The 22,368-nt window shown below is 47.7% G+C and overlaps 1 protein-coding gene across 1 annotated transcript in view; it reads left to right on the forward strand.

Moving 5' to 3' along the window:
* Mgat5 (alpha-1,6-mannosylglycoprotein 6-beta-N-acetylglucosaminyltransferase) overlaps positions 1 to 22,368 on the forward strand; it is a 275,296-nt gene that overhangs the window by 28,221 nt on the left and 224,707 nt on the right. Inside the window, exon 2 of the mRNA XM_055602025.1 lies at positions 16,783 to 16,831. The gene's annotated coding sequence lies outside the window, so the exon portion shown is untranslated. The remainder of the gene's footprint in view (positions 1 to 16,782; positions 16,832 to 22,368) is intronic.

Below are 22,368 nucleotides of genomic sequence, written 5' to 3' on the forward strand. Positions count from 1 at the left end.
TATAATTGGAATTTCAACAGTGATGCTAACATGATTTATACCCTGCCTGCCTTCCCTTCTTTCCTCTTAATTTCTCCCTTCCTCCCTCCCTTCTCCCCTTCCTTCTTCTATCCTTCCCTCCCTTTCTCCTCTCTTCTTTGTCCCTTTGTTTCTTTTTTGCCCAAGGTTTTGTAACATAAGCCTCTGAAATTCTTAATCATTTAATATCTTTACTACTAAGATGGGATAATGGATGTGAACATCAGAATAATTGAAAACAAGAGCCTAATGCTGTGCCTGAGATCTAATAGCTGTGCAATATAAAGTACATTGCCATTTTAAATTAGAATAAAGGGGAAAAGTATTCATATTCTCTGCAGGGAGCACAGCATTCTGTGAAAAGGAACCTATTGATTAAAACCTTAGAAAGTTTAAAGAGCCCCCCTTTCAGCCCTAACATATTGGCATACTTATGATGGATGCTTAGAAGTGGATAAAGTGCTTGAGCCTTCTCAGTAGAATAAGCAGGGATATTTTCACGCCAAAAACCACTGGTAAAATATTGGCTGTAATTAAAATCTGCTTTCAGGAAATATACATTTTTCATGCCTGAAGAAACTTCACAGAATCACATTAAAAAAAAAAAAGTAATAGCCTGCTGGACATGAAGGGTGTGATGGGGTTAAAATTGTTGGTACCAGTTTTGTGTTTTGTTTTTGTTGGTTTTGTTTTTCCTCTTTTGTTTTTCTTTTCTTCTGAGTTCACAAACCGGATAGTGAATCTGAGGTGGACAAATAAGTCACGAAACCCATCCTCTCCTCAACCCTTTTCCTTCAATACCTGAAAGCAAACTTGAGTAGAGAAAAACTCTCTTAATAGCTCCTGAATTCCAACTGTAGTTATGAGCCATAATACGCATGCCTTCAGTGTGCAGGGGAATTAACTAGTCCTATGGCTGCTATGGATACTAAAATCTAAGCTGCTCCAGCCCCGTCTGTACCTGACTGCACATCCCCTCCTTTGTCTGGAGTTGTATCTGTCTCCATCATCCCCAACACTTAGCACAGTGGAAGTAGTTTTCATACAGTATTGTTTAGGGAGCATGATGAGAAAAAGAAAGTTCTATGTATATTCAGGACTAAAACAAAAACCCCCTCTGAAACATGGATTTTATGTAGCAGGCTGTACAGTCGAAGATGACTTTGACCACCTGATCCTCCCGCCCACACCTCTGGGCTCCCACATCTGGTTTATGCAGAGCTAGCCTTAGAGCCCAGAGCTTGTGACTGACCTACTTCCCCAGTTCCCCAAGGCATTTTTTTTTTTTCTGGATACTTTCCTATCCAAAAAATATGGTTGGTTAAATCTGTGGATGTGTTCCCATGGATACAGAGAGCCCAGTGGTTTGGAAGCACCTTGACTATTATCCTTCAGCAAATATAAATCCTGCTACCTTTTGCCAAAATCTCAAAATAATCTTTGTACTTATCATTACCAAGTTCAGTTGGTAGGTAACAGACACACTTGGATCTTGTAACTTGCTGTGTTAATAAGTAGGCATACATATGGCCGTATTGTAATTGTATCTTTAAAATATCTTTAATTTATTATTGTCGACACAGGGCATACTCATTTTGTGGCTGAGGACAACCTTGAACTTCTGATCCTTCTGCCTCCACATCCTGAGTGGAGGTAGGCTCAGATCAAGAACTTGGAAACTTTGGGTCCTTTCTTTTGAAGAATGATACTGTGGCAGCTGGGGATGTGGCTTAGTTAGGAAAGTGTGTGGTGTGTAGGTGGCCTGGGGTTCAATCCCAGGGACCCCACACACCAGGTGGAGCTTTAGAACCCCAGTCCTCTCCAAGGTGGAGACCAGCCAAACAAAACCAAACCAGAACAGAATGATAACCATGGAAGGGGGATGATTCCCCCTGGGGTCAGCCAGTCTGGGTGTGAGACCCGGGGTCAAGCCTATTTCTGTTAGAGAACGATAAAAAGTACTTCCTTAAGGACAGTTGGTTCAGTGATACTTATTGTGTAAGTGTGTGGGGGCTGTGGGGGTGTGGGGACACATGTGCCGCAGGCCGTGGTGCACATGTGAGAAGCTAGAGGACAGCTTTTGCGAGTTGGTTCTCCTTTCCCTACATGGGTCCTGGGGCAACGACCCGTACATCAGGCTTGGTGGCAGATGTCATCTCTTTGGCCTAGGTAACTCCATCCATTGCCCTCCCTGGAGACTGTAAAAGAGCTTGGACTGGTCTTTGGGCTCTTGAGTGGCGAAAATGGCAGCTAAGTGGGCAGAGCATCCTGTGCGTAGCTGAGGGCACAGAAGCTGTGAGCCACCTGGGGATGGCTGCCATCATCTGCTTGGCTCCGGAGTTGAGTCCAAGGCTGCACGAAGCACCCGTCCTCCCAGCCCTTCTCAGCCTAGTGTTTACAGTGCTTGAAGAACCGCTTAGGAATGGCCCCGTGAGTTTATGGGCCCATGATGCACTTTTATCACAGCTGTGATAATGCAAGTCAGTGTCTGAGCTCCTGGCAGGTAACACATTTTACCTGAGACACTCTGAGCAGAGACTAATGACAGAAATAGTTATGGGGCACTGCCAGAACGAGGATCGCCCCAGGCGCCTCAGCTAACTGCAGTGGGAAAGCCTTCCGCCCAGGGCAAGGGCAGGAATAGAGCTGCCAGCCAGGAGGAGATGCGGGTTAGTCAGGAAGCCCCAGGGCACGACTCCCAAGTACAGAGAGTGTATTACTTTTCCATTACTGTGACAGTATACCTACAGAGGCAACGGAAGGGGGTTTCTTGGTTGGTTTTTTGTTTTGTTTGTTTTTTTTGACTCACAGTTCAGGTAGACAGCTCACTGTGGTGAAAGGGTGTAGTAGGAGCATGAGGTGGCCATCAAGGCATGGACATGGGAGCTGCCTCTCACAGCTCAGGTGGTTCTCCTCTAATCTAGAAACTCTGCCACAGATATGCCAGCTGGTTTGTCTCCCAGGGGATTCTAGGTCCCATCAGACATACAACCAAGGGATTCAAGAAAGAAATTTTGAGGCACACGGGTATGCACGCATGTGTAACACACACACACACACACACACACACACACACACACACACGAGACTTTAAAATATTTGAAACAGTCTGGCTATGTAGCCCTGGCTGGCCTAAAGATTCCTATATCAGCATTCTTAGTGCTGGGATCATTAGAACATTTCCATCTGTTTCTCTGTGTTTCTTTTCTGCTAGGTTTGGCTAAGTCAGAGTTATAAAACTCCTTCTGGGTTTACTTCCTGGTTATTCTGACCCCAAACTGTAGGCAGGCTGGGCTTAGCAGGATGGATATGCAGGGAATGAATGCTCTAGAGAGGGTTCCCGCTGCCTCCTGGGAGGATGTGCTTTCTTGTTCAAAAAAATAATTACCCCCACCCCCCCACCCCACCATGGACCTGGGCCGTTTCCCTGAAGAGGCCTGGTGGTGTGTTTCCTTCCACCTCATCCATCCATCCATCCAATGTTTTAAAATTATGTGTAAATTTGCCTGAGTTTCTGTGCACCTCATGCATGGTGCCTGCCTCCAGGTTTGCCTCCTAGGTGATCCTAAATCCTGTCAAATTAACAATCAATATGAACCATCATCATCATGGCCAGAAGAGGGCATCAAATCCCCTGGAACTGGGGTTACAAGTGATTGTGAGCTACCTGATGTGGGTGCTGAGAACCAAGCTGTCCTCTGCTAGAGCAGTAAGGGCTAGGCTTACTCCTGTAACTACTGAGCTGTCTCTCCTGCCTAGGCAGACTTGTTATTAATCCCTTTTTAAATGATAATGTTTTCCATTCACGGCTGCCTGTCTCCCAGGAATTTTCTGTATTGCCTGCTAGACCCTGCTGGGTGATTAAGCCTCTCACTCGCATCTTAAAGGCCACCGGAGGACCGTTTGCCTGCAGCAGCTGGCCGTGTTTCCCAGGGCCTCCACTGAGTAGTGTGTTAACTTCCCATAATCCTTGGGAGGAAGAGACCTTAGGCTGTTGGAGTTGAGGTCCAGAGAGATCTGGTATTATTCACACTGATACCCTATTCCTTGTCGTCTCCTCCTGTCCCTTCCCGTGTGTGAGGATGGCTCACTCTGATGGTTAATGTGACAGGATTTAGGATCACCTAGGAGGCAAACCTGGAGGCAGCTGGTCCCGCCTGGCTCCTCCCGCACCTTATGACGGTTTGTGGATCTCTGGGAGCTTCTTAGCCCCAGAACAGTGAGCACAAAGACAGATGGCAGAGAGGCTCGGTGGGGTGTGTGTGGGGGGGGGGGTACTGCAGTCAGCAGTCATTTGGCGTTGCAGGCGCTTGTGTATAGTTCTTTTGATTCCTTGCTTCAGTTCCTTCCTGTGCAAGTAGCTTAATGTCTACAGCTCCTGAAGGGGGCTCTGGTAGATGTGCTGGAACTTTAGAAGAATCTTTCATGCTTCAGAGCTATCAGCAATGGAGGCCGCTGCTGTTCCATTGTGGCTGGTAGCACCACTGGATAATTCGGGTGAAATTCAGAATTCATACTTGTAGGTAAGACCTTCGGGAGGATCCAGATAGGCCTGGACAAGGGGAAGAAGAGGCCAGTTGCAGGTGGTGGAGCTGGAGGTAGAGGGAGCTTGGAGGCAGGGCACTATGTGGGGCATTAGGAGCCCTCAGTGGGGTTCCAACCCTTTGCAGCTCTCTCACCCTGGATCCCAGCAAGGCCCCTCAGCTGTCTCTGGGGGAATGACCCTGTACATCATTTGACTGAGCCTGCCAGCCTTTTGCTTGCCCAGATCATTGCCTGTGCTGCCAGGCCCGCCAGGCCCTGCTTTGGAGGCTGGACTAGGTCTGGGAGTAGCAGGAAGGAAGTGAGGCAATTTTATAGTTTTGTGTGATCCGGCTGTAGTCTACTGGATGCATGTTTTTCTGCCGGGTCCACTGTTACCTGGTAACTCGCTTAACGGCTGAATGACGGCCTCTGGCCCTCCCAGTCCTGCCTGCAGGATCTGAGTCAGGGATTCCTCCCTCTGCTCTCCCGGTTCTTCCCCCTCTGCCTTCCTGCTTCCTAGGCTCCCTGAAAGCAAAAGCAGCCTCAGGATTCACTTCTGTTCTGACCTCTGCTGGGTTATTAATAACCTGCAAACCAGTTTGATAAAGTACAGTTTATTTTCTTCCTATTGAGAATGTGATCTGAGGCAGGGGATGTAGCTCGGTTGTCAGATGCTTGCCTAGCGTCTACCAAACCCTGGCTTCTATGCGCAGGACACAGACTGGGCTTTGTGTTATGTCTTTCCTCTCAGCATTTAGAAGGTGGAGGCAGGAGGATCAGACATTCAAGGTCAGGTTGAAGCCAGCCTGGCCTGTGTCAGACTCTGTCTGGAAGGAAAAATGGTGTGATATGGGTAGAGGTACCTTTCATGGCCTTGTCACATTTTATCAGCTTGTGTTGATACACTGTTACTTTTTTGTTGCTGTGACAGTGTACCTGACAGAAGCAACTTAAGGGTTCTTTTGGTTCACAGTTCAGATGGTGGGGAAGTCCAGGCCACAGGAACAAGGTAGCTGTTGGAGCATTCCATCCAGTCAGGAAGCAGAGGAACTGGAGTCTGGTGCTTAGCTCATTTCTCCTTTTCATTCAGTCTAAAACCCCAGCCCTTGGGGGTGGCCCTGTTCCAGGGTGGGTTCTTCCTCTTCAGAGAGGCCTCTTTGGAAACACCCTCATAGACACATTCAGAGATGTGTTTTTATGGTGATTCGAAATCCTTTCAAATTGACAATAGAGATTAACAATCATGAATATCCATTTCAAATCCCCATTTTATAATCCCTTGCTTAGCTCTTTGGGCTTTTGTTGTTTTTGTTAGAATGATTTTAATCATAGATTGAAAAAAAAAAACACTTAACACTTAAATAGTTTGTAATAACAGTGTATTTTGCAGGAAAGGTATGGTCTTCTTCAGTGCCATGAAATGGGCACATATAGACGGGGAGAGAAGGAGAGAGGGGTAGAGGGATAGAGATTAAAAAGAACCATCAATAATTAAATAAAGTATTAGGCCCAAGCCCTCTGTATGTAACTGGCAACTTAGTAAGTAGGATTTAAGTGAATCGAGGCCATAACAGGACAAAGAGGAGCTCACATTCCTGACACCTCATTGTCCTTACTCTCATCTTGCTTTTTTTTTTTTTTTCCGTTTTACAACAGTCTCACTATATTGCCCAACTTCCAGGGTCAAGTGATTCATAGGCCCCAGCCTCCCACATCAGCTGTCAGCAATGGGTCCTAAGACAATGAGTGACAGAAAATTGTAGCCAATTTTAAAAAAGATGTTTAAAATTATTTTTATTTGTGTATGTGCCTGTGTGCCTGGATGAGGGGTAGGTAGGACATATGGGTGTCATGGCATGGAGGCTGGAAGAGGTGTCAGAGTTCCTGGAACTGGAGTTACAGGCTGCTGTGAGCTGCCTGATCCCTGATTTAGTTCTTCATTAAACTGGGGGTTCTTTTAAACCATAGATTAAAAAACAAACACCCAGCTAGCCCATAATAGCAGTTCATCATGCAGGAAAGATTCTCCAGGGTATTGTGTTTAAAGTATGTGTGGCAAGAGTGTTTGAAGATTAGGGAAGTGATTGCAGTAAGGACTAGGGTACAGCTGAGTCTAGCTCAGTGGCAGAGCACCTGAGCAGCACCCACGAGATTTGGGTTCAATCCCTGGTAGTGGCAAACAGAACAGTGATTTCGGGCTTGGAGAGATGGCTCAGATGTTAAGTGTGCATTCTGCGCCTTCCTAGGCTCCAGACTGCTGAGGCTGATCTTCCTTTACAGAGGAGCAATAGTGAAAGGCCACCCATGACCTCAGGGTCCCTCATCACGAGCCTGCATCATTCACCTAGTACCACCCCAACAGATAATGTCTTCTGCTGATGTCATAGCCAGCTCCGTTCACGTTGAGATAAGGTGGCCAGATAGTGGCTCATTTCTCCAAGTGTGCTGCTGTCAGGGAGTGACTGAGATCTGCTCAGCAGCTGAGTTGTTTTCCTCAAGGTCCCAGAGCCAGGATTTGAAGAGGTGAGATTTGAACTCTGGTTCTTGACATGTGGCATTGCTAAGAGTCATTGTCCCCTGCTGGTGGTGTGGTAGTTAATTTTACCTGTCAGTTTGACAGAACCTTCAATCACCAGGGAAGAGAGCCTTAGTCAGGAATTGTCTAGTTCAGGCTGGTTCTTGGGCACGTTGGAGGGTGTTGTCTTACTGGCCTGAATTAATATGGCAGACCCCACCCACGGCGGCCCAGCGCCCTTGCCTGGTTTGGGCCTTGAACTGTACAAGGGTGTAGAGATGTAGCTGAGCACTGAGTGTGTGAGCATTCCTGCCTCGCCTTTCTCTACTGTGGAAGCACCAAGCTGCTTCAAAGCTCCTGCCGTTGTGACTTCCTCCAAGTGATGGGCTGCAACCTGGAGTTGTGACTTACCTTTTCGATGTTGCTTTTCTTCTGCAAATTTATCACCGTAACAGAAATGAAGATAGAGCAGGGGTTAGGAAGCGGAGAAGCGCTGAAGGCGTTATGGAGGCCCTGCTGTGCAGAAAGCACTTGGTGAGCACTGCTCCCAGTGGCCTGCCTCACCCCCACTCACCAGCATTCCAGTACTTCACCGGAGACTAAGCCAGGCTTTAGAAGTGGTAAACTTACCCAAAATGTCTGTTAAAGTGGAGTGACCAGACAGCTCTGAATGTCTACTGTCAGAACAGTGAATAAAATAGTCACTGGTGGCTGTAGATTCAGTGGGTTGGCAAATACTTGTGGTCAGTTTGGTGTAAGACGCCGCCATGTCAGAGCTGTGGAGGGGCCTTTGTGTTCCTGGGGAGCCAAGAGACTGCAGAGAGGATTGTCCACGCTGAGTGTGAGAGGTGAAAGCATCCCACAGATGAAGAATTTGGCAAGGATACAGGCTGGGAGTTTCGTGGGGTAGGGAAAGGGATGTGGAGAGGATAGGGAGGCCACTAGTGAGAACCAGTGACCTTGAATGAGGAGGACACCTGGCATTCCAGAGTGTTATCCAAGCTCTTCATTGATGTGAAAAGGGGTGATGTGTGTGTGTCTGTCCTTCTGCCCCTATGTTCTTCTGTCCGTCCGTCTGCCTGTCTACTCCTGAGGGTTCACCTGGCAGGGATTGAGGAGCGCAGTGGTGGTGTGATGGGGAACTTGAGCCATTAGGAAGCTGTCTAGTGTGTGGGGGGGGGTGAAGACAGTTGTGAGGATGGCAGTGTCAGCTGGGGGTGGTCCTTCAGCAAAGGTGAGCTGAGAAGAGAGGTGGGAATTTGAGTGGGGTGATCCAGTTGAAAGTTCAGAGAGAAAAGAAGGGGGCATTGTTTTGGCTGGATGGCCTTCTTAGGCCCTGGGAAAATGGTTTTTTTTAATAGACCGCCTCCAAGGAGCATTCATATGTGTGTGCGCAGGGTTGGGTGGGTGGTTGTGGAGGCCTGGGATAGCCTCAGGGTTTAGAGACGGGGCAGAGAGCTTGTCTGCCAGAGATCTGCCCATCTCCACCTCCCCACACTGGGATTCACACACCACCACGTCTGGGCTTCTCACGGGTTCTGGGGGCCAAACTTACATCCTCGGGGTCACATGGCAAGTACCCTACTGACAGCCATCTTTCCAGTCCTTCTTCACAGTATTGGGTAAAGACAAGACAGTTTGGTATAACCCTGGTGTATCTCTGGGCTGGCCTGACTCCCTGGAGCTTCCCGCCATGACAGAGCTGAGAGCCTGTGTAGCACATGCGTCTTGCATGGGCTTTGGACTTTTGCAGCTGAAGCTGGGAATGGGAGTTTTCCGGGGTAATACCGTGCCTCCTAGGCCTTCCGCTGTGACTGTTCAGTCAGCCACATTCCTCGGGAAGCAGTGTGCTGTGGAATGTTTCACTGTTGAGACTGGGACAGATCCGGGTGAAGTGGGGGGGCGGTGTGGAGCCTCTGCCTTGTTGAGGGAGGACACACCAGCACCTGCTGCCCACCTGCCCTTGGAGGCCATGCCTCGGCGAGTCACCTGCTGCCACCTGCCTGTGGAGGCCATGCCTCAGTCACCTGCTGGGGGCTCTGGGGTTTGCTTTCTCAATTTAAGTCTGAGTCTTTGTAAGGAACAAATCCTGAGAACAGTTTAGAACAGTAATGTACATGCTTCTTTAAACAAAACCACACCGAGGATCCCTTAGTAAGACGTTAAGCTTTTGGAGCATGCTTCCTATTCTGAAGGATGGGAATGGTATTACCTCAGAGAAGTATTATGTTGGACAACTTGCACTAAGCTTCTAAGGACTTGAACATATAGAAGGTTTTAGGTGTTTTGTTATAATAGGATTAGCCTGCATGTACAGTGAGATTGGATTCTCCCCCCTCCCCTTCTTTTCCTTCCCCTCCCCTCTCTTTCCCTTACCTACCTTCTCTCCTCTTTCTTTTGTTGGCAGGGTCTCAAGTAGCCTAGGCTGGACTCATACTCTTTCGATAGCCAAGGATTACTTTGAACTTGTGGTGCTCTCTGCCTCTGCCTCCCATGTGCTAGCCACTCCCGGGCATTAAGCAAGCGCTGTGTTCTCCTTTTCTTCATTCCTGTTGGTGCAGTTCCCTTCACATAGTTCACTAGAAACTGTGATGTGACCCTCAGGAAGGAGTTAAGGCAAGGGGAGGATGTGACTACACTGAAGCCTTGTCACGGTGCTCTGGTGAAGTTGAGACTTGCAGTACCATCTGAAAAATGAACCCGTGACTCTATTGCCATGAAATTGTTGAGCAGTACAGGTTTCAGAGTTCTAGGATTTCATCTGTCTGCGGGAAGACAAGTAACTAGACTTTGCAGTGTAAACTCTCCAGGTTTCTCGGTGGTAATACCCACAGCAGCTTCCTTTATCGTTTCCTTATCTGGGTCCGCTATTTACTGAACTCGAGGTTGGTTTGGCAACCAACAAGAACCCGGCGTTGTCTCCCAGACATCATTAATCTCTTCTTTCTTGTGTAGTGTGAGTGTGAAATCAGTCAAAAAGCAAAGAGAAATTAATAGCATATTGGTATTCACAACTCATCTGAGACCTCACCACAGGAATGAAAGTCTCTTCTCTGAATTAGCAAACACCTCGACAAATTAAAGGTATAATAAAGGTATTTGGGACATGTCCCTGTGTTCCCTCTGCTTTGACCATTAGTGCATTGTTGTGAGGTCACTGAAAGATTCCTGGAAAACATTAAATCAATTGGACTTTCTTCGTTCATATATGGTTCTTCTCGATAAACAAGAGATGCCACATTATTGCTGGGCGTTTGCTTCTTGACAGTCCTGGGAGATTGGCCCTAGAGATGCAGTTTTGATCTCGGTTTACAGTAAACTACGTTTGTTCTCACTCTCGCTGTTTCCTAAGATAAGTTTAGAGGATACAGTATGATGAGCGCATTATGGAAAAGAACGGAGAGTTACAATTATAGCTCTCCGCTCAGCTTTTACCAAGGGCGACAGAGGACACACTCTCGCCACTGAAGTGTTCCTGTAATTACATTAGGGATAACAGGCAGCAGTCACCTTCCATTAGGGGTGTGAGAGAAGGCTCCTTCCTATTTCAGTGATGGCATAAGGTGTTGAGTGACTCATCAGCAGCCTCATCGTGAGGGCTTAAAAATAGAGAGGAGGGGCTGACGTCATCCTAGAGCGTGTTTTTAAGGAGCAGAAAAAAAAAAAAAATGCCAGATAGTTGTATAAGTAAAAGGCCTCTCTGAAGTGTCACGGCCCAGCTCATGTGGCAGTAGCTGTGCCTGGTAAATCTCAAGCTTGGGCGTGCCCTCAAATCACTCATTTGCTGGGGTCCACCATAATTTCTGATTTGTAGGTTTATGATGAAGTCTGAGGGGATCTATGTGTATGCGCGTATCTGTGTGTGAGCATGCGTGTGAGCTTGTGTGTGTGACTGTGTGGGTGCACACACCTGTACGTGCATGCACATTCGAAAGCCAGAGGTTGACATTGGTTATCTTCCTACATAGTTCTTCACCTTGTTTGTTTGAGACAGGGTCTCTTCTTAAACCTGGTGCTCAGCAGCTGGGCTAGACTGCCTGACCAGCAAGCCCCAGGCTCAGCCTGTCCTCCTCCTCCCCGTGCCGCTTGAGCTGCCACGCTTGGCTCAAGCATGGTGCTGGGCCTTGAGTGCCGATCCATATGCATTACCCGCTGAGCAGTCTCAGCAGCCCGAGGCTGAGGTTCCATCCTCTCAGCTTCTCCGACCATGCCTCGGTTGCTGGGCGTGGCTGTTTCAGGGCTGCGCCTTTAGAACAGTTGGGCAGGGGTAAAGTTGGGAACGGTTCTGGAAAAGGAATTTTATTTTATTTTTGAATTTTGAGGTTCTCATATGGCCCAGGCTGGCCTTGCTACGTAGCTCAGGCTGGTTTTGAACTCCCAATTCTCTTTGTCTCTGGCTCATGAACACGTGGATTACAGATCTGTGCTGACACTCGGGGTTTATCAAAACCAGAATTTCAGGATTAATTTCTAGGCCGGGTGTGGTAGCAAGCACCTTTAATCAGTGATAGGGGGATCTCTGAGTTCCAGGCTAGCCAGGGCTGCATAGTGAGACCCTATCTCAAAAAATGGTTAATTCCTTAGTGCCTTTTATAGTAAAATTTGAAGAAGATAGAAATTCTGTGTCTCATTTGGGATGGTGTGTTCAAGTTTTGTGTGGAGGATCTGCTGTTTGATGGTGTAATAAACTTTAAACGTGACTGTAAATACAGATGAGTTGTGGGCACGGTGGCATACACCTGTAAATACACTTGAGAGATGGAGGCACTATTCTAGAACTACTTTTTTATGGTCGTATGAATTTATTATCCCATTAAAGCAGCAGCAGCAGCCATGGCCACAGTGCTTGCCAGTGTCTGGAGAGGGCTCAAGGACTCTGAAGCCGGGACCTATGCTTCTGAAGCTTTGGCTCAGGCAGCTCTGCTCTCTTAGCCAGGCCCTGTGGTGACCTTTGTCCCAGACCTCAGAAAGCAGAGCTGTGCAGTCACCTTGGTGTTCTCGACTAGGTTACGGGAGTTGAGATTGTACTTGGGCCCAGATTTCAATTCTGCCATATTTTGGAATAGATTCTATAGAAACTTGGTGAAAAACCCCGTTGAAAAGGGAAGATGTTATCGGTTTTGACGTTAAGCAAACACCGGAAATTGACTTGGTGGCAAGGACTTCTTGAGCCAGGTGTGGTGGTGTAAGCCTGAGCTGGGGAGGTTTGGGGCTTGCTGGCCAGCCAGCCCAGTCTACCTGGTGACTTTCGGACAGTGAGAGAAGAGACCCTGTCAAAAATCCGAGGTTGACAGGATTCCGAGGAACAATAACCTGAGGCTCTTCTTAGACTTCCACAAGTATTTGCACACTGCCGTGTGGTGACCCCAGCTTTCCCATCCACTGTAGATTGGAAGACCACCTGACCCTTGAAAAGGATGATTGAGTGACCACTCACACATGTCTGTAATTGGCTCTCCGTGGGTGCTTTGTGCTGTTACTGCCTGAGGTCTTTCTAGGCAGGAAGGTAGAGCCACAGACTCCCTTTACCTACTGAATGAACACACATGGCAGCTTTGGTGTTTCTGGGTGGCCACCCCTGTCCTTGGTGTTGAAGTAGAGCAGGAAGGAGGAGCCTGTGCTGTGTCACATCTGACCTGGGAGGAAGGTCACCCCTAGGGAATAAGAGCAAATGCTGCTTGAGTGTAAACCCTGAGCAGATGAAGGGTCAGGGGAAGGGAGACCCAGGGTTCTGGAACCAGCTTCCATCATCCTGTGCCATCGGATCCTGAGCAGAGATGGCATTGGTAGACCTGAGAATGGGATAGATAGCCTGGGGGATGGTTTATAAGGGCCCTGGAGATCATGCAGCATAGCCTGTGGACAGCGTAGGTGGGCTGGGGGTAATGTGTTTAGGCTTGAGATGATGAAGACGGTCCTGGACATAGTGTAGGAAGGACTGGGGACATGTATGTGGAAGGGGCACAGTGCCCAGCACATCTGGGTGTCAGGTGCTTTGCTTGGTTCGTGATGGTGCACCTGTGAGCTACTCTGGGTGCGGCTGGCAGGGGACAAGAAGCCAGGTGCAGACTTGCCACTGAGCACTCCACTCCCAGGTGGGCTATTTGGTTGGTAGGTTGTTTACGATGTCTCTATGCAAAGTGGAAAACGAAAGAGAAATTTTGCTTAAACATGAGATTTCAGTCTTGCTGTGTTGTCTCTGCCATCACTCTTCTTTCAGGGTTAAGCCGTACTCTGATGACCTGCTAATGCGGTCAGAGTTTAGCTGTAATTAAGGAAGAGGGAGCACCAGGACTGGGGACAGAGCTCAGTTGGTGGAGCACTTGCCTCTCATGCATAAAGCCTCGGATTCTCCCCAGCACTTCATGCATCAGGTGGTACTGCGCTCTGGAGGTGGAGGCAGGAGAATCAGAAGTTGAAGGTTATTCTCGGCTGTGTATGGCGTTTGAGGCCAGCCTGAGCTCCAGGAGACCGTGTGTGTGTGGTAAATCAGTGCATAAGCCCAAGAGGAAATGGAGGGTGCGTGCCTGTGGGTGCCGGCTTGATAGAAACTATGCAACAGTTTGAAACTTAAGAAGGGGAAACGACCTCTTCCTTCATCTTCTTTACAGACAGAGCTAGGAATGGCTGCAAGACATCACCGAATGACCTCCGGGAATGCTTTTAGAGTTTAGGTGTACTCGCGAAGCAGGAGAATCCAGGGCCAATGGAGCTCAGTCGTCAGAGGAGCTGGGTGTGCAAAGGTCACCGCTGTACACTCGGCTCTGCAGGGAATGGGAGTTAGGATTGCCTGACTGGTAAAGCGTTGCCGAGGGTAAAAGCAAACAGCCCTTTAGCTTCTCCCCCACCACAGGCTTTGTAAATCCCATAGCCCATGTTCCTTCCATGGTTGGGGAAGTGGCTTGTGGGATATTCAAGGTGTCTCTTAACTATGTGGATGCTGCTTTAGAAGAGTAATCAGGGCTTGCAAGCTTGGGGAGGTGAAGGGTTAAAGAACGACTGTCGGGGTTGCAGGGATGGCATAGTGGTCAGCAGCTGTACTTGTTAAGCACCCACATTCAGTGTCACCCCAGATTTGGGGAATCTGATGCCCCCTTCTGGCCTCTGTGGGTACCAGCATGCATATGGTGCGCATACCCACACACACACACACACACACACGTAATCAAAAATCAAACAGATTTTTAAAACTGTGTCTGTGTATGTCACTCACATTTCTTTGAATTGGATAGTTTTACCATTGATGTGATTCATAAGTTGTTGACCTACAGGACTCCTCATGTGACATAATTTTGATGAAGAACAAAATGTTGAGGAATTGTCTCTAGAAAATTTAGTAACTCTAGGGGCTAGGAAAATGGCTCAGTCCTTAAGGGGCTTGCCGCTTAACCATGGGAATTCAGGTTTGGACCCCACATAAAAAGTCAGGTGCAGCGACACGTGTCTGTCACCCTAGCATTGGGGGACGCAGACAGGAGGACCCCTGGAGTTCATTGGCTGGCCAGCCTAGCCGAGTTGGTGTTTGGTTTAATAAGAAACCCTGCTTCAAAACGTAAGGGAGGTGGCTCAGTGGTTCAGATCACTCACTGCTCGTGCAGAGGACCTGGGTTTGATTCCTCGCACCTGGAGAGGGGCCCACAAGCAACTGTAATTCCAGCTCCAGGGGATCCAGTATCCTCTTCTGGCCTCCAGTACCAAGCATGCATGTGGTCTACCTGTATCCACACAGACAAAGCACTCATAAACATAAACTAAAACCAAATGTTAAAACATAACGAGGAGAGAGATTGTCCACTATCCCCTGCTCTGCACACATAGGCACGTGTGTACACGAGCACACGGACAGCGCCGATGCCCCTCACCTCCCCACACGTCTTGGCAACTGGAGTTACTAGAGTTAATGACTTTGTTCCTTATTGTAATCTTATCTCAGAATCCACTCCTTTACCTCACTCAGACCTATCACAGATACAGGCTCATCTGAAAAGGGTCCTAGCAGTCATTGGCATGGACTCGGCCTGCCCAAGGAAGCCCTGACGGCTTCCGGCAGGGGATCTGGAACCGTGGCAGTTTGGGCCTGCACCCAGGTGCCTCCACCCCTCCTCTGGTATTGCTTAGAGCTCGCTCACAGGGAAGGCAATGGTGACACTGTGAAGGGTTCTATGTCACAGTTCTTAGAAAGAGGAACTTGCCCCCGTGTGGATAAAAAAAAAATAACCAAGCTATTTTATAGCATACATTTCCATGAAGTCTTTAAGAATAAAGACTAGTTAGTTAGCTTTAGAAGACTTAACCAGTGATTTGAGTGTGTGTGGCGACAAGGTCAGATCTTTCCTTTCCCTCCTAGAGAGGGCCTCAGCTGTTTTATAAGTCTCTGAGGAGATGTCTCTTGGATATCAGAACCAGTTTTATTTATTTATTTTGTGTGTGTGTGTGTGAGAGAGAGAGAGAGACAGAGAGAGACAGAGTCAGAGCGACAGAGAGGAAGACAGACGGAGACAGAGTATGTGTTATAGAGACGTGTTTTCATCCTCCCACCTGATTTTTTTGGGAGGGTATCAGGGCCTCAGGTAGCCCAGGTTAGTCTCAGATTCCCCTTGCAGCTGAGGATGACCATGGACTTCTGACCCCCTGTCTCTCCCGTCAGAGTTTATAGCTGGGTTTGTGGTGCTCACCACCAGCTCATTTCACGCATGCTGGGGATCCATCACAGGGCTCCTTGCTTGCACTTCACTGAGCTGTATCCTCCCAGGGACTCCTTAGAATTTTTGTTTACAAAGGGAAAATGTGAGCCAAATCCGAGGCATGCGGTGTATACTATACACATTTCTAAGATGGACTTACTCCTTTCATCTACAAAGCATGTATATGTGTGTGTGCCTTTGTGTGGTTTGTGCAGGTGAGTGCAGCACCTGAGGAGGCCAGAAGAGGGTTGTCAGATCAACCTGAGCTGGAGTTACTGGTGGGTGTGAGCTGCCTGATGTGGGTGATGGTAGTGGAATTCAGGTCCTCTGGAAGAGCGGACACCTCTACTAATCAGTGAGCCATCTCTCCAGTCTCCAGAAAGAACATTTTTTTAATGCTGCAGATGAAGCAGCTACAAGTAATACCTTCTGTTTGAAGGAGCAGGCTTAGAATTGGGTTGTCTTTATCTGCTCCGGCAGACGTGTTTTGAGTTTGTTTGTGTGTGCTTAGAACCTTGTGTGGTAATGTGCTCTGGGCAGGGGAGTGTTGGAGGTGGTGGAGAGCCGTCGTGCCTGCTGAGACTTGGTGTGTAGCTTTTACTAAGAGTGGCTTTGCTTCTGCCGCACCCAAACACCGTCCGCCATTCTTTGAGACAGAGGCTTTTGCTGGCCTGGAACTTTATCCAATAGCCTGGGATGGCCATCTGGCAAGCTCTGGGGATCCGCCTGTCTCCATCTCCCATCTGTGCCATACCTGGGATTAGAAGTGTCCACCATCACTCCTGGCTTTGCCATGGGTTCTGGGGTGGAAGGTGGGTCCTCAGGTGGGTCCTCAGGCTTGTAAGGAATGCTCTTTGCCCACTGAGCTGTCTCTTAACCCAGTGTTTTGATGTTTCTGGGGAGAAGAGCTTCTTCCTTTTAGGCATCTGAGTTCCAAAGGTCAGAAAAGGAGGTCAGACAGGCTCCTTGACAGCCTATCCACGGAGTGTCGCCTGTCTTTTGACAGAGGAACTTAAAGCTGCTTTTGCCTTTTTCTTCCAGGAGTGACTCTTACCAGAACGTGGACTTGGAGGAGGGTCCGTTAGACCATGTAAGTACTGCAGTTAGCAAATCTGCATCCTGCCTGAGCACAGAGGTCACAGTGTTTGCCCTTGGAAGAGAGAGAGGACCAAGAATTTGCACTGGCTGTTATCTTTTAGAAACACCAAAAAAAAAAAAAAAAAAAAAAAAACAACAAAAACAAAAAAAAACACCAGATATTGGACTGGGGATGGAGCCAGGTTAACAGAGCGCTTCCTGAGCATTCACAAAACCATGGGTTTCACTCCTCGAACTGCATGAAATCCCATGCAGTGGTTACTGTGTGCCCTTAATCCTATCACTCAGAATGGGGAGGTGGGCGGATCAGAAGTTCAGTCCATATTTTGGCTACGTACAGAGTTTGAGGGCAGCCTGGGCCATATGAAGTCCTGTCTCAAAAAGAAATACACATGCATGCACATACATCAAACACAAACACGTCACATACGTACAAACAAACCAAAGCACAATAGCATAAAACAAAATCAAATAGAGATACTATGGTTCCAGAGGCCTGTGGGTGTCCCCTAGCCACCTCTAATCCAGAGGGGACATCTCTGGCCACTAGTGAAGTTATAGAGTAGAATAGAGCTGTCAAGCTAATTGTGCAAAAATTGGCCAACTGGAGCCCATCTACCATTAGGTCCAGTGAGAGATCCTGTCTCGAGAGAATAAGCAGAGAACGATAGAGCAGGTCACTTACAAGGGCGTCAGGCACCTGGTCTTCTGGTGTCCAGATGGGCTCATGTACCCCACCATACAAATGCTCACACTGCACACCTGTCCCACACAGAACGATAGAATATACCCATATGTGCTCGCACACAGAATAGTCAAACCAACTCTGGAACATGATCTCCAAGACCAAGTTCTCACACAAAGGAGATTTATTTGCCCCAGAGGGACAAAGGGCAGGGAATAAGAGATAGCCAGGAGATAGAGGATGAGGGAAAAGGTAAAGGGAACAAGGGGGGAGGGGGAAGAGATATTTGTCCCTGAGTGGGACAAAGGACTGTCTCTGCATAGAGAGGAGACAGGGGTGGCACAGAGGAAAATGGCAGTTTGTAAAGGTATAGGGGGGAAATCCCCATGTTAGAATGAGGTGTCTAAGTTTGATTGGGCATATTAGTCACATGAGCCAACAGTGGCTTTTTATTGCTAGACTTCAGTACTTTGATAGCTGCAATACTTTATAGCTAGACTTTGGTAGTCAGTCTCAGGAGGAAGTGGACAAGAAAGGGTCTAGACCTTGGTGACTAGCTTTAGGAATGTAATCTAATAATTTTTAGCAAGGCAGAGGGAATGGAGAGAAGGGTATGGCCTGCCGGAGCCATGATTGCCATTTTTGGATTGGTTAGAGCCCCTTTACTTTGAACTCTGGTTATATGAGGAACCCTTGCTAAAGGAGTTCTTTTCCTTTTCTTCCATATTGAGTCTGTTTTGCAGAAAAAACAGTTTGCTAAGTATTTCTTTCAACTGTCTGGATTCCCTGTGGTGCTTTCAACTCCTCCTGAGAGTTACTTTGGTAAACTTGGAGCCGAGCATGGCAGGCTTCACAGGTGTCAAGGTTATGGAGCCAGAACAATGCAGCATTAAACATTTCTCATTCTTATTATTTATTTTTTATGTATGTGGGTCTTTGAACACACTTAGAGCACATCACAGGAGCAAAACCACCCAGGCAATGCCCTCAGAATGACTTAATATGAGTAACAGCATTAAGATAGCAATGAAAAGTCAGGTGACCATGTGACTTTTATCTGTGGTGTCTAGCTGTCACCTTGAGAGTCTGTCCCTCTGGGAGAAATCAGAAAAATAGGAAGTATCTCCTTTGGAAGCTCAAAGGCACCTGAATCTCTAAGGACCTGGGATTTTTTTTTCTTTTTATCTCAAATGCAGTGAGCATTTTGAATGCCCACAACCTGCTTAATGAGAATGAGAGTCATTGCAGGAGCTGGACAGCTCAGCAAGTTCTCTGCCGGGTTTGTTCTCCATGAAACTGGTTTAGTGGTATCTGGTAGGCAGTGATGTCCACAGGTTATCAAGAATGGCAGCTGGGGACAGCAGGCTGGCCTCCGGGAAGGCAGTGCATTGCTTCTGTCTCTGCCCTCCAATGCCATAGCTTATGCTTCGTGATGAGTACTGGGCTGGAGTCCAACCTCATCGGTCCAGTGTTTGCCTAGCAAGCAGGAAGCCCTGAGCCCAGTCCCCACTACTGTATTTATTGGCTGTTTTGGGGTGAATATCTTTAGTCCTGGACTGGGCAGGTAGAGAGCAGAAGGATTAAGAGTTCGAAGTCATCCTCAGCTACTCCGTGAGTTTGAAGCCAAGGCTGGGCTATATGAAACTGTCTATTATGCATTTTATTTACTATGTTTTTTATGGCAGTCTCCATACTTCCTCCTGTTCTCTTCACCACTGTGTGGGTTTGACAGCCTTCATGAAACAGGTGCATGTGTTGGCATCATGTAGGACTCCTGGGATATGTCTTTCTGCCACCTAAAGTTGTTGCCACCACCCTACCCCCCTCTTAGGGGGCCTCTTGGCTCTACCAAATATGACTACTGAAAGAGCAGCTGTCTGTCAGTTTCCCACAGAGCCGCTGGTTTGGGCTGTTGTCAGGTTGGTGTTGGAGGAGATCCATAAGCAGCAGACTTGCTGTCACTGACATTTACAACTTGAAAGCCACACCAGAGTTGGCTTTTCATCTCTTATCTTCCTTTGAATAGCTGTCAGTAGATACAGCAAGTGTCTTTCCACACATGGATGGCCCCAAGGAGGAACAAGGTTGGCCTCCCATGAAGTGACAGAGTGATTCACCCTCCTTTTCCACCATGTTATCATGCCTTGCCCTGCTGACATGGGGAGCTAACAATTCAATGGAAGCTATATCTGCTATATATCAGCTTATGAAGAGAAGATTTATCTGGACAATTGTGGAGACATTAGCCCATGGGTGGTTGGCCCTGTTGGTTCAGCCTACGGTAAGACAGTATACCTCACGAGCGTGTTATAGGGGAAGTCTGCACGTCTCATAGTCAGGATGCTGAAAGGGAGAAGGAGAAATGATAGTGTTCCTAAGATGGCTTACCTTGAATCTTCTTTTAGGGCAAATCCTTAGTAACCTGAAGACGTCCAACTAGATTTCATCTCGTGTGTGTGGTGGTGGTGTGCGCACACACACACACAAACCTGATTGTGGGGGCAGAGGATAATTTTAGGTGTCATTTCTCAGGCAGTGTCTATCTCATGCTTTGAGACAGGCTGTCCTGGTTTTCTTTAACTGTCAACTTGACACAGCCTAGAGTCGTGAGTGAAAATCCTCAGCTGACAAACTGCCCAGATCAAATGTCTTGATTGCTAATTGATATAGGAAGGCGCTGTAGGCACCACCCCGGAGCAGGTGGTCCTGGGCTGTATTTGAAAGCTAGCTATCAAACCAGGCCTCATGGTGACATTCACTAAGGTAAGAAACAATGGTAATTTGGGAAGAGAAGAGAGTGTGCAAGTTTGATGGCCAGTAATCTTGCTGGCTGTCAGCAGCCCAGGGTGGCTTTGCTGTCTGTGAGAGAACTGTCCCTGTGCCATAAACTACATTTGGATTAAAATAATGATAACAACGATAACAACAGCAACAACAACCAGATATTTATGAGTTGAGAGTGACTCTGGGTCTTTAAATAGTAAATAACGCCAAGTGGCGGGGCCGTGGCCACACTGTGCAAGGGTCAGCGGGGAGGCCCCCACAGTGTGAGGCTGTAGAGGTAGGTGAGCTTGACAGAAAGCTGATGGCACTGCTGTCTCACAAGGTAAAGCCTCTCTTTGCTGTTGGCTCAGAGACAACTGAGAGTCAGAATGAGAGAAGTGAGATTTGGGGGTGACGGTGGTGCCGCAGTTTCAGGGTGATTTTGAACCAAGCCAGTGATCATGTGCACCCTGAAAGAGACATTGTCTTTTAGGCCCGAGTCACCGCTGCTGTCCGTAAGTGTGTTTCCAGGTGCCCGGGGGTGGCACAGAGTCCTTGGTTTAGGGGTTCATCCTAATGGTGTTCATGGTGGTGAGAAGCTGGGTGTGTTCAGTGGACACCATGGCCATGCTTCTCACTTTGGATGTTTTCCTAAAATAGTGAGTATGTGGTAGAACATGGTTCGGGGATGCAGTGAGCCACATGTCCCTGCCATGTATTCATAGCAGGAACAGGTGACACTCACAGGCCTGTTGTTCCTTCAGCCCGAGGCCACATGCGCCCCAGGATGAGTGTGAATGCAGCCTGATGTAGCTGCAGACGACAACATCTTATCGCCACATCAAAAGGTTGGCACCACGGCCTGAGAGATGACTTAGGTACAAAGCGCCTGCCTTGCAAGCGCGAGGGTCTAAGTTTCAGCACCCCTGGGGGTGCAGGAGAAGGAGCTGGTGCGGGGCCAGAGAGATGGCTCAGTGCTTAAGCAGTTAAGAGTGTTCTTGTAAGAAGACCTGAGTTTGGTCCCCACCACTCACAACTGGCAGCTCACAACTACCTATAACTCTAGGTCCAGGGGAACCTGACATCCTCTTTTGGACTCTGTCAGCAACTTTGCTCATGTGTACGTACACCCAACAGAGACACGTGAATGTATATACTAAACATAAAAAAAGATAACATAGATGCATGTAAAAAATAAAATATACACATTAAAAATGAGTCTTTGAAGGAATCAGGGTGTGCTTATGATCTCAGTGCCAAGGAAGCCGAGACAGGCACATCTCCAGGACTCATGACACACTCTAGGCTACACTGCAAATTCCAGTTTAAGAAGACACCCTCCCTCAATGTTTAAATAGAGATTTGCAAAATGAGCAGTAACTTCGAGTTTAAAGGTGCAAGATTGGAGTTTTTCCCCTTCTGTGTTTCTGTGTGACCAGTTGAGGCTTAATTTCGTAATTGTGCTTTAGTTATTGTATGGGTACCAAGGTGTACGTGTGGAGGTTGGAGGATGGCTTGCGGGAGTTAGGCCTCTCCTCCCACCATGTGGGTCTCAGGGTTGCACTCCCGTCATCAGGCTTGATGGCTAACGTTACTGTGCCATCTTGTCAGCCCTAAAGCAGTGAGGTCGTAAAGAGCCCGAGTGTAATGTTTAGCAAATGATAGAATATGGTTTACTTAATTTTAAAAGTTACTTAAATACTGGTCTTCTTGAACTGTCTTAAGAACAAAAGGTGATTTATGAATGTGGTTCTTTTTAGTTTTTTGAGACAGGGTCTCACTTCATAACCCAGGCTGGCCTTGAACTCTATGTAGGTAGGTGAAGATGATTTTCCATGGGACATATGATACAACTCAGAGTTTTATACACACTAGGCAAGCACTCAACCAACTGAGCCACATCCTCAGCTCCAAGCATATAATTTTTATTTGAAAAATTACCACCTCAGCTGTCTGAGGCCTTAATTGCTGCATTCAACGTAGTGAAAACACAGAACCATGATATCAGTGTAATAAAAGCAAAGAAGTGTTGTATGCTTTGGCGTTTAAATAATAAGAGGAATTGAGGAGAGGAGACAGGC

Source organism: Psammomys obesus, unplaced genomic scaffold, assembly GCF_907164565.1.
Source record: "Psammomys obesus unplaced genomic scaffold, mPsaObe1.curated_primary_1811, whole genome shotgun sequence".
Classification (NCBI taxonomy): domain Eukaryota; kingdom Metazoa; phylum Chordata; class Mammalia; order Rodentia; family Muridae; genus Psammomys; species Psammomys obesus.